This window comes from Taudactylus pleione, unplaced genomic scaffold (assembly GCF_031769625.1).
Source record: "Taudactylus pleione unplaced genomic scaffold, aTauple2 ptg000372l, whole genome shotgun sequence".
Taxonomy (NCBI): Eukaryota; Metazoa; Chordata; class Amphibia; order Anura; family Myobatrachidae; genus Taudactylus; species Taudactylus pleione.
In genome coordinates, this window is record NW_028284773.1 from 2655514 (window position 1) to 2669006 (window position 13493).

The window sequence follows — 13493 nt, forward strand, 5'->3', positions numbered from 1 at the left end:
TCCACCTTTACTGCTCTCATGCAACAGTTCTTGTGTGGCGTAGTTGGCTGGAATGCTGCTGCTGTCCAGCAATGCCCTTGTGATAATGGAGCATATGACTCTGCCACCTGAACTGATCTCCCACCTAATTTCAGTAGGAGTAGCTCATTTTCTTTACTTTTTTGTCTGACAGTCTGAAAATATGGCTACGTTGCTACAGAAGAGTCCATAAAAGTTCTGTATCTGTGCAGGCAGCACCATAATCCAGTCCTGGTATCATTAGCAACAATGTTTTAAATTTGACAAGCCTAGCAAATGGCTGTGGTACAATGGATTGACATAATGGCCTTGCTGTTTCATGCATATCTTTTCTTGGCAGTACCATCGTCGATGTATCAAAGTCTGATTTTGCATCCCTCTGTTATGCCCAATCCATTCCCCTGCTCTGAACTCTCCAGCAATCGACATGTCAGCTCTGGTAATTACTGTTGGTGACTGTGCATCTTTCAGCTACAGTATATCAAAATTATTGACTGATAAGGTTTGGTCAGGAAATACACTGGGGTCTGATCTTTCTTACTACTCACAACTGGCTTCTCTGCAATACAAAACACAGTGTTTACATCCCAAATTTTTCTCTGTTGTTCTTTGTTATCAAACAGCAATTACCCAATCAGTTTGTCAATTGTGGGTGCAAAACTGTTGTGCACTGCCATATGTGATGGCTCAATAGTTAGCAGTATCAGTGTGTTTCCCACCACTACTGTCTCATCAATGGCTGATAAACCATAAACGTCATTTGCAATGCATGCTCTCTCATCACAAACACTTTGTTTAATTTTTTCTTTGTGAAACTTCACAATAATACTCTGGGAATCATGCCATATAAATAAAATATCCTCATTGGGACAGTCTTCTGTCTTTGACTGCAATCCTGCCTATCTCCCACCCCTTGGCTCTTGGTACCTCCCAGTCCTCACTGGGCATCATAACCACTCCCCCATCATCACTTGGCTCCACCTTTTCTAATGGGCACTTAAGCACTTCCTGATTCTCATTCAGTTCACCGCACATAGCAAACTGGACAGTGCTTGGTATGTCAGAAGTATCATCATTCATCTCACAAACCAATGGCATTTTGTCAGAAACTTCCTTTTCTAATTCATCTGACAATACTGCCCCATGCACACATTCACTTCCATTTATTTCAGAAACATACTCTTGTTCTAACAATGTGTGAATATCAAGATCTTCTTCCGATTCATTCAACATTTCTATCTGCAAATCTTTTCTCTCATTTACAGCTGTGTCTGTTTTTTTCTCTCTCAGTAACAACTGCTATGTAATGAACCCCCTCACTGCCCCTCCCTTGTAAATTCACTGGACAATGTGGATTTTAGGTTTCCTATCTCTGCCTCTGAGAAAGGTTTGCTTATCACGTCTGCATTCTTCTGCCTAGATTCTGTCTGGGTTCACCCCTTCCTTCACAGCATCTACAGGGGGCATCCCTTTAAAAATCAACATTTCATATTTCTCTCTCAACTCACAACCAACATACTGCTAGTTCACATTATGCATTTATTCATATCCAAGTACATTTCTCTGGAAATCAGCCAGTTGAGTTTCCAACTTATCCCTTAGCAAGTTTGCATATTTTCTAAAAACCTTAAAATTCATTGTTCTTATTTGTTCAGTAAGACAATAAAAACAGTAAAACAGACAGTAAAGCTGCCTATACACGGTGCGATAAGCACCTTGCGACGCGATGGGGGATCCGATGGCCGACATACCGATATGCCGCCCCCCTCTCTCCTCCGCATAGCGCTTCATGAAATCACACATCATATCTCCAGATCAACTGTACCTGCAGTAAGATCTGGAGGTGCGATGTACGACCCCAAGGGTGCGCGCACTATCCGATATCATGCCCATACACGGTACAATATAGCAGCGATATCATACCAATCTGTCGGAATGTATGGGCACTTTAAGACATACAAAATATACACTGTGATTGAGATCACACCTCCCTCATTAGAATGAGACAGGAACATTCCTTTCAGAACAGTGGTGTCCAAAGCTACTGAACCATGAAGGGAATTTACAATGGATTTTCACAACCCTTAAGCCATCACTACACATCCTAAGCAGATTTATGGCTATTAACCCTTTGTATCCAACTTCTGGCACCACTAATGTTCTCCGTGCAACAAGATAAGATTCTTCGATACAAAGACATTAATCAAGCCAAACAAACACATCTCAGTTAAAAAGACATTATTACACAGTAAAATAAAGTATATCATAAACACTTAGATGCTCGTTAGCTCAACTACTAAGGACATAAATGGTTAATTTCCAGGAGCCCCATCCAACATCTTTGGAGCTGGCATCATGCACTATCTGCAGGTCAGCATCGATAGAAAACGCAAAAGCTGCTAGAATTTCCTTTGTCCTAAATTTTTATACCATCCTGCCATCAGGCTCCAGACACCGCTTACAGATATGGGTGTAAATCTATTTCCAAATACTCTATTGGTTAAATACTGGTAAGAAAGCTTTAGCAAACTAACACATTCGTATATACCTAAATACAACGCATTGAGGATTTATGGCATGTCTAGTTTCCACATTCCTGTACCATTTCATGCGTGACCACTATCTAATGCTTGATACATTAATAAAAGCACAGAGTACAACATGGCTTTCAGCAGCCATTTTGCTATCCTATTACACTAGTTATTACGTTTGCAGCATAAATATATTAAAGACATTTCCTAGATTAACACTTTATTCTTATTATTTCACAATATAGCCTTACTATCAGCTTCCAACCACAGACTGTACTACAGTAACTCACAAGCTGCCATTTTTTCTTCACTTATAAAATTGACATAAAACTGTCAAGCAAGCACCTGGCATAAAGCCAAAAAGAACCACATGATAATGATGTACTGAAATAATGTATTATTAATATTATCCTTTATTTATGTGGTCCACACCGTTTTACAAGGTACATAGACAGAAACAGTATAAATAAAACAAGAACAAAGTCACTTACAGTACAGAACATAGCAGGACATGTACAAGTTTTATAAACATTGCTGCATCAGCAGACATAATACCCAAGTGAAAGGTGCCTCTGTAGGCAGTGGAAAGGAGATGATAGTATAAAAGCATATGAGTGAAGAGGGCCCTGTTCCTGAGAGCTTACAGTCTACAGGTGAGGAGCAGACAGACACAGGTGACACAGAAGGGAGAGACAGTGAGTAAGTAGTATGGAGCTGTGGGTCAGGATGAGAGCTTGGAGGCTTTGATAAAGAAGTGGATCTTGAGACCTGTTTGAAGTTTTGTAGAGAGGTAGAGAGTCTGACAGAGAGAGGGAGAGGAAAGTAGCAGCATGGGCAAAGTCTTGAAAGCAAGAGTGGGAGAAAGTAATCAGTTGTGTGAAAAGGAGGCATTCATTTGTTCAGTGAGGTGGGAGTCAGGGAGGTCAGATAAAAGGAGATTATATAATTCCAGTCAGGAGATAACTAGAGAGTGGATGAGGGTCTTAGTTGTCTCCAGGGTGAGAAAGGGTCTGACCCTGGAGACATTTCTGGGATGGAAATGACAGGACAGTGAATGTACTGAAGGAATGGGTATGAAATACCGCCAGCCGCAGCTCGACAAGAGCAGAGTTAGAAGCAGCGGAAGCCCGACAGAGCTGGAATCCCGAGCGTGGATAGGTGAGTATCTACTAACCTAACCCCCCTAACCCTAACCCTCCTTAGGGGTGCGTAACCCTAACTTCACCCCCAAGTGCCTAACCCTAATCCCCCCTCTAAATGCCTAACCCTAACCACCCCCTTCCCCGCTGCCTAAACCTAAGTCTCCCGAGGGGGTGCCTAACCCTAAGTCTCCCCCGTGGGTGCCTAACCCTAACCCTCCCTCCCCCTAGCCTAACCCTAACCCTCCCGGGGGGTGCCTAACCCTAAGTCCCCCCCGGGAGCCCTAAACCTAACCCTCCCCCCCACAGCTGTCCGCTCACGGTGCCCGGCATCCCTATGATCGGGATGCCGGGCGCCGGTCTCCTGTCATCGGGGAAATGCGGGCGTCTACATCTAGACACCCGGAATTTCACCCTTGCCGGGATATGGCAGTCGGGAAGCCGGCTGCCGTATTTAGGCAGTCGGCTTCCCGATTGCTTCCCGTACTGAAGGTGTAGTTTGAAGGAGAGGGAAGGTGTCGAGAATAAATCCAAAACAGCGCACTTGTAGGCTAGAGGAGATGGTGGTGCAATCAATAGATAGTGAAATTGTGGAAGGTGAGGTCATTTGGGAGGGTGGGAAGATTATCAGCTCAGTCTTAGACATGGTAAGTGTAAAAATTAATTGGGACAACAAAGAGGAAATGGCAGAGAGACAGTTGGAGATACGATTGAGGAATTAGGGGGATAGGTAAGGGAAGGAAAGGTAGATCTGAGTGTCATCAGCATAGAGATGATAGTGGAGGCCAAAAGATGAGCTCACCTAAAGATGATATTTAGAGGAAAATTAGGAAAGGACCAAGAACAAAACCTTGGTAGACACCTACTGGTAGAGGAAGTAGGGGAGAAGCGGAGTCATGTCAGAAGAGAAAAAAAATAGTCAGAGAGTTAGGAGGACAGCCATGAGAGGGCAGTATCACACAGGAAATGTGGGATTTGCAGGAGGAGAGGGTGGTTCACAGTGTCAAAAGCCACAGAGAGGTCAAGGAGAATGAGGAGTGATTAGTGGCCCTTGGATTTGGCAGCAAGAAGGTCATTGCTGACTTTAGCAAGGGTAGTTTCTGTGGAGTGGAGAGGACGAAAGCCAGACTGAAATGCGTTGAGCAGGAAGTGTAAGGAAAAAAAGGCAGTAAGGCGGTTATAGACATTAATTTATATTAACTTATATGGTCTTAAAATGACAAAATTAGAATCATGTGATTTGCCTATCAAAGTTGAAGCATTTTTAGAAAAAGGCATTTTCTGTGTTGAAGTGCCCCATAAGCAGGGCCGGATTGAGGGCCACATGGGCCTGGAGCTGAAAATGATCAAGGGCTTATTATGAGAAGCAGAGGAGGTGTGACCATTGGTGCGTGGTTGTGGCCAGTGCCATGTGGGAGTGTACACACCCTACACTATCATCCCCAATGTCTCCCTAAATATGTAAAAGAAAAAAAATGCTTCATTTTGTGAGGTAACTGGAAATATAATTTTACTACTTATGATTTATGGCTGACTTGTGGACAGTCAACATCATGCTGTCATGATGATGGGCCTATTTTTATGTGGAGGCCTGGAGCTGTAGCTCCATCCACCCCATTGTTAATCTGGCCCTGCCCATATGCATATATATGCAATCCAGAAATCTTTTAATAACTAACTTGCTTTGCACTGAAATATCGAAGTGGACATTTTTTACATCTAGATGAGAAGGATTTCTATATCAAGTAACAGAGAGCTATTTTGCAATTTTACATCAAACAAGGAGATATATTATTTGTTACAGTATTGTGTACAGATGTGTCCTTATAAATCTTTGCTGCAGTCGCACGTCCCTCTTGGCACGTCATGTCCCCTGAGACTGTACTAGTGCCGGGCGTTTTTTTGTGCTGAAAATTCGCAAATCACAGTGTGATGCAACTTGGACACACCAGCAGACTGTGCTGATTACTTTAATATGTGACACTTGAATATCTGTGTGCGACTTAGGGGTATATTTACTAAAGTGCCAGATTTTAGAAAAGGAGATGTTGCCCATAGCAACCAATCAGATTCTAGCTATTATCTTCAAGAAGGTGCTATACAAAATGTTAAGTAGAATCTGATTGGTTGCTATGGACAACATCTCCATTTCTAAAAACTCACAGTTTAGTAAATATACTCCATAGTCTCTGAATCTGTATACGAACTGTTACAATGTAGTTTCATTCCAAGTTTATTTGTGGTTCATATATGGACTCAGGTGCAGACAGATATACAAGTGTCGCATATCAAGTTAATCAGCACAGTCGCATTTTCGGCAAAAAAAGAAGCCGGATGCTGGCAGAGTAGCATGGGGCGTGGCGTCTCACTCACGCCAGGCAAGTCATGCTGTGTGGCGTATTAAAGCTAGATGTATGAGGACACATCTGTACATTGTTTTCCAGGTATTGAATTTACTTTCACCAAATTAAACCCACCAGTTTATAAAGTTAGCCTTGAATAGATAAATTACTTTTATTGTTGATTAATTTTTCCACGCTACTCTATGGTGGGTACTGCTTTTCATTTTTCTAATTGTTAATAAGTCAAAATATATTTGCATACTTATCATCATTTGCGCAAAATCAAATAATCAAGAAAACAAAGCAAGATGATATTTTGAGAAGTTTATACTGCATGTTTAACTCAAATGCAGCAGTTGTATAAGCCGCATCCACTTCCGATTGTCCGGTCAGCCTTCTTTGCCCCCCTGTCCATCCAGCCTTCCAGCCCTGGCTTTAATCAAGCCAAACAAACACATATCTCAGCAAAGACCTCAGTGAGTGACAAGGTCTGGCTAACAACATAAACCTTGGAATTGTCTCAGGCCTCTCTAAAGTTGTCTAATTTTTCCCTCATTTTTCCCTATCACTCAAGTTCCATCTGCAATTACTGTGAAACTGAAATGACCTTATTCAATGAGATGAGTTCATCCCATCTTTTATGTCTCTCAAGTAAAAAAGGCTATCCCTTCAACTACAGTTGCCATTCCACCATTAATGTTCCTGGTCATAGGAATACATTGTTGAACAAATTCTGAATTCCAAACTCAAATAGAAAAAAAATTACATTTTGATCACATAGAAGGGAGGAAAATTTCTGAAAACCTATTAAACATGTTTAGGAACCACATTTGGTCTGGGAAAGTTTTAAGAAAAATTCAATCAAACCTTGAGCACCTAGGAGTCATCTAGGAAAAGGGTGGATAGTGCTAGTGCCAGTGGTCTGCTCTCTGCAAGCAGGTTGCTGTTCCCGGCTCCTGCACTGTTGGTTTTTATCTGCTAGTGTGGCTCGGATGTCTGTAGGTCAGGAACCTACACAGAGAAGTCATTGTTTCTGGCTGCTGGAATGCAGAAACCAGAAGTTTGGGCATCTGCGCAGTGGAGTGAGCTCAGACCGATGTAAAAGTGCCAGCTGTTTGACAGTAGTTAAGGGTGCATCACATAACAGTAATTGTTAGGTGATAAGTCTTCTCAAACATTTGACACCTACCTCCTATGTCTGTCAACAGTGGTTATACTTGGAAACAGGGGCATCGTAAGAGAGGAGGGGGCCCGTGTACACTCCCCGTGCGGGGCCCCCTTTTCTCTTCCCGGTGACCGACAGAGCATTAGTAGACTCCAGGCACTAGAGTGTACCCGTAGTCTACTGCGCATGCGTAGAATGCCGGGAAAATGGCAGCGGCGGACATTTTCCGGCGTTCTGTGTATGCATAGTAAACTCTGGGCACTAGAGTGTGCCCAGCAGCCATTTCCCGGTGTTCAGAGCAGCGCTGACACCCGCCCGGTGGGACCACGGACAGGTACGTTTAAAATAATATGGGTGCAGGGTGTGCAGTGTGGGGCCCACCTGGACCCATTATAGATACGCCACTGCTTGGAAATCTATTACCTGACCTGACCTGATACTTGGATACCCATTACCAGATCTCAGATTGTACCTGACCCGCTTCTGTCTTTGGTGAATGACAACAACAAGATAAGGGTTGTCGTCGCACAGGCAAGGTACAATAGACTCGTATCTATTAAACTGAAACCACTGTTCCTATTATATAATTATTTGGATGTACTCGATATTGTGCAATAATTAGATTGTCTAGCATTGATCTATACCTTTATTAATAGGCAACTATCTCAGGGGAGTAGTTCTCTCATTGGACGTTCGATGCTTACAGTAAGACATCCAATAGCAGAAATGAAAGACTGAAGAATGTGCCTATTACTCTGTTGTTTCTGAGGGTAAACTGACTTCCATAGATATTTCACTCCTCATAGATTACAGTAAGGCAAAGTGAGGAGCAGCAGAATTGGTAGTAGCAGCTCTTTTTCCCTGACATTCCTAATTTCTTCTCCCTTTTTGATACTAGTGACCTAATTGCCCACATCATTAATCCATGAACTTGATGTACTTAAAATCATGCTAAGTTAGCTTTATAATGGAAACTGATCTTATGTTAATACTTCGCCATATGAGTGAGGTTTAGGATGCCCCTGCACCTCATACCTCCGAGTTTCACGTTTGTCCGTAATAGGACCAACGTTATCATTTATTATTTATTTCATGTCAATCTCTTCATGTATGTTTTGGACTGTTTGGTGTAACATAAATCACCTCGGCGCTTGTGAATCAATATGTTTATATAAACTAGATCACCTGCTGCACTTCACAAAAAGGATAATTGGCAAAATATCCTATAAAGCAATAAACCAAAACCAAATTTGTGTGAAAGTGATGGTAAACATATATCATAGACCGCAATCAATGTTCAACAGTAATATACATATTTATTAAAACATGTTGCTAAAAGACATTTGATAAATAAAAAATTATTATGTTTCTAAAAATTGTCTCAATATATAATCTTCAATTAAATAGCATTGGATACTTTAGTATTCAAGCAAATAGATTGGTTTTTGTTTGGTGTAACAGTTAAGTTTTCTTTACTTTAGGAATATAAGATTAAGGGGCATATGTATCAAAGCTTGATGTAAGATATAATTGTGAGGTATATATCACCAACCAATCAGCTTCTACCTTACATTTTGCAGGCTGTGCTTAAGAAATGATAGTTTGGAGCTGATTCGTTGGTGATATATATTTCACAATTTTATCTCACATCAAGCTTTGATACATATGCTCCTAAAAGTTATGTTTTAACATATTTAAATTTTTAAGAGTGCTCACAAAACAACAAAAGTTCTTTCCCTTTCCTTCTTTTTTTCTGAACCGCTTCTGTCTTTGGGGGTCATTCAGACCCGTTCGCGAGCAAAGGACGCTCGCAAATGGGTCGATGTTCCCCCACTGCGCATGCGCACGATGGAGGGAGCTCTGTCGTGCACATGCGCGAGACCCGGACTGCGACAGCCAAGCTGTCGCTCCTGGTCTCGCACCAAAGGGGGCGTGCTGTCGATGTTGATTGACAGCACGCCCCCTTTGGTGGGCGTTCCGGGGGCGTGCCTGCCAGACGGAACGCCTACCGTCTGGAGCCGGCCCCACTGATAGAGCCAAAATCACTCCTGGGCTTGTGGCAGCGAGACCCTACCGCAGGGTCTCCATCGCAAGCCCGATGGTCGTGATGGTCAAGACCATCGCGACCATCATCATGGACGCTCGCATATGCTGTGGCTGGTCACCCACAGCTATGCGAGCATCCAAGAGGACGCTCCATTTTCAGGGAGGAGGGCCCTGATTCAGAGCGAGCGCTCTGGTCAGAGCGTTCAGCTCTGAATCAGGCCCTTTGTCCATTAAATACTTGAAAACTTGTTACCAGACATTTTGAGCGTACCTAACCTGTCTTGTCTTTTTTAGTATTGGATATGACACCTTTGCTTGTATCTAACTTGCTATTTGTCTGAGACCTCAGTGTGCATCTGCTCTTTGGGACTACACTGCAATTGCTGACATGTCTGAGTTGAGTCTCACTCTCTTTTGCTGTGGACTTGCTAAACTAAGTGAGAGTTTTTAGAAGTGGAGATGTTGCCCATAGCAACCAATGACATTCTAGCTATTGTCTTCTAGAGGGATGCAGACAGGAGGCCGACGGTCTAAATGCCGATCGTCGGCTTCCCGACTGTGCAATCCTGACAGGGGACTAATGATAAGCATTGAAATCCTGATGCCTACCATTATCCCTACATCGGGAACCAGACGCTCGGCATACCGAACGAAGGTAAGCTGGGCGGCAGCCGCTGACAGCCTCACGGGGGGGAGGGTTAGATTAGGGGCTTCCGGGGGGGCTTAGGGTTAGGCACACCCCGAGGAGGGTTAGGGTTAGGCTAGGGATAGGTTTAGGCTGCAGGGACAGGGGGGTTAGGTTTAGGCACAAAGAGCGAGGTTAGGTTTAGGCACTAGGTGGGAGGTTAGAGTTAGGCACCGCTAAGGGAGGGTTAGGGTTAGGGGGGGAGAGAGGGTTAGGGATAGTTAGTATACTTACCTATCAGGATTTTCAGTGGTGCTGGTCTTCTGGCATCGGGACATTGGTCTGGTGGTCATTCATACTAATCCCCTTCTAGAAGGTGCTAGTTAACTGTTAATTAGAATTTGACTGGTTACCATGGGAAACATCGCCACTTGTAAAAAAACTCTCACTTTAGTAAATATACCCCTAAGGGTCTAATTCTGAGTTGCACGCAAAAGCAAAAGCAGCAGCATTTATTGGTGGTGCGAGTTTATGCAAATGTTGCTACAAACTCCTTCCCCTTTGGACAGGGCTGGCCCTAGCACAAATGTTTTGGTAAGCGAGAATATTATCTGGCGCCCCCTTATGCAGTGCCCCTTTTACAGTGCCCCCGGTAGTGGTCCCTCCTGTGCAGTGCCCCGTGTGCCCCAGTAGTAAGCACCTTATATAGTGACCCCAGTAGAAGTCCCTTTTGTAGTAGTCCCCCTTTGTTGTGCCCCCAGTGGAGGTTCCACCCTCTTTTAGCTATAGATGTAGGTCTGCCAATCCAGGTACATTCAAGAATAAGGAGAACATTGAGGATGAGATTAACAATTTGCACATAATCTTGAGGAGAGTGTAAGCGTGTCCATAAATAAGCCAGTTCAGAGTCTGGCACAGGGTGATAATGCTGAAAATTGATGTGAATGATGAGAACATCTATTTACTAAGCATTGTTAGGAGACAGAGTGAAAAGTGATAAGGTGCCAGCCAATCAGCTCCCAACTGTCATTTTTCAAACACAGCCTGTGAGATGGCAGTTAGGAGCTGATTGGCTGGCACCTTATCACTTTTCACTCTGTCTCCTAACACTGCTTAGTAAATAGACCCCGTGTTAGTTTATGATTCAGTTACAAGTTTTTCTGCATGTGTACCAACAAACTTTCATTTATTGAAGTAAGTATTTCTTGGTGTGAGTGCAGGTTGAATGTAAAGGGTGAATGAGCTCGGTAGTAGCATATAAACTTCTTATATTTTACTAGGGGTTAGGAAATAGGCCAAGAGATTGGTGTTGGCAGGCTATTAGTATTTAAGGGAGACATTCCAATTTGGAATTTAGTAAGGTTATCCAGATGTTATGTGTGTAAACTTAATGTGTACTGTATTTATTTATTAAGTGAAGTTTTATTCTATATCGTATCAGTTACATCACTGAGTACCAAGAGTATAACTACACACATTTATGAGTAAAGTGTTCCAAATTTAAAAGACTTGCATAGTAAATATAGAGCTAACCATATAACTTAATTAGTCAAGAGGACTAAGGATAATTAATTTATTAAAGCAGAATTGGTAATTCTGTTGCATACACCTCATATCATTCAAAAAAGACACCTACGCTCTAGGTTTATTTTTTTGTATCCAGTGTACTTGTTTTGGTTTATTGGGAAGAGAAGGAGTACTTTCCTACACAGCAATACTCAATCTAGGCCATAGGAGTTTCCTTGAGCCAACACCTGGTGGACCTCATCTACCTTTAAGAAGGAGACTTGGGTTGAGGCACCACCAAAAGACAAGTTACTACATTTACTATGTTGTGCATTTCAAAGCCGTAACATCTTTGGAGGTTTTGGTAGCTGAATTTAAAGGGAAAATAATGTTCAATATAACACCAGGCATGTTTTTAATTTAAAATGATTGCCCCTTTAAATCCAGCATCTAAAAATGCCAAAGATGTGGTGGCTTTGAAATGGACCGTATAGTAAATGTAGCCCAAGCTATCCAAATAAGCAAGCAGTGTTAGTGAAGTACCCTGGGTGTTGTGGTAGGCACAGATAAGTTAGGTCTAAATTAGAGCTAACAGTAAAGGTGGCAGCTCCAGTGGATCTTCCCTTTCTTTCTCTGGCAACTACTCCATGAGCTTGCTATAGCAGAGAGGCTAGGCCCATACACACATAACATGACAGCCTTAATAAGTAGAATTAGCTAGCAAGTTTATTAAATGGGAATAAGAGGACACAGGTACAGGAGACAGGGGATTGCAGAAAATTACGATCAGCATACAAATGACATGCAATCCAACAGAAATGAAATAGTATAGATATATGACACTAGATATCAATAGGGTCAGGGCCGTAAATAGGGAGGTGCGGCCGGTGTGTCCGCACAGAGCACACATTCCCTGTGGGCGGAATCGGCCGCCACCAACCACGATCACCCCTCTAGCTTGCCGGAGTCTCATCTGCCATGGCCAGTCAACCGCTGCAATGTATAATAGTAGCAGTGTGCCCGACTCCTTCTCTGCCGGGTGCACCACTATTAATATATACATTATAGCAGGCAGCGCTGTAGATGCCTGCCCCCTTTGCTCCGCCTCCCCCCCATCTTGTGTAGTGTCTTCTTGCAGTGCTGGAAGAGAAAGTGTCCCTATTAAACAAGACCTCCCCCTCGCCTCCCACTGCACTGTCACTGCGGCCACTGACCCTGGTGACCTAACCTATCACAGTCACTTGGATCGTTGCCTGCAGCAGCCTCCATAAGGAGCGGGTCTGTGCAGGAGGAGGAGACAGGCAGCAGCAGCATGGAGTAGAAGTAAACAGCAGAAAGCACAGGATCCCCTAGGCTAAAGTGGGGGATTGGCATGGAAGAGTGGTTCTATCCTCTCCTTAACCTGCACATGTGCCATGATGTCAGTGAGGATCACAGTGAGGAGCTAGTGGGTACTTGTGAGAGGAGGGGATTATTAGTACTGCTGCCTGACTAATAAGCCCCTTCCTCTGCTGTACATTATTTACCTAATTTTATATATATATATATATATATATATAGTTATATACATCTATCTTTATATATATATATATGAAAACTTTTGAAAAGAACATGCGCCTGATAGTAGTATCTTTAAAATAAAGTGCATGTGCTCATATACAAAATGTGCATACCAAATAAAAGATCTTTTAAGCTTATCTGAGTTTCAATGTGAAGATTCCAATCGATGGGATGGACCCGGGATTCTATTGACAGGAAACCTTCAGGAATCGGCTCAATTCAAGCCAAAAATTATAGAAAAATATAGTGTAGTACTTTTTATATTACACATGTGGCTAAAGTAATATATTTTGCATACCAGAAAGCACTGAATAAGCAGCATGTAATCATCAATTCCTGCTTGTTCCTTCAATATCCCTTGGACATCCCACAATTTTTGCACGGATGGATTTATGAGCTTCAAACCAAGCAGAAATGACCCATCGTCAGTGGTAATTTCAAGAAGGAATTTATTACAACATGACGGGGAGGGGGATTTTATGTGGCGTAATGTTAATTGGGGGAACTATAGTGTGGCCACGCACTTTCCCTATGAGATCATGCCCCTTTTTTGCCCTGCAA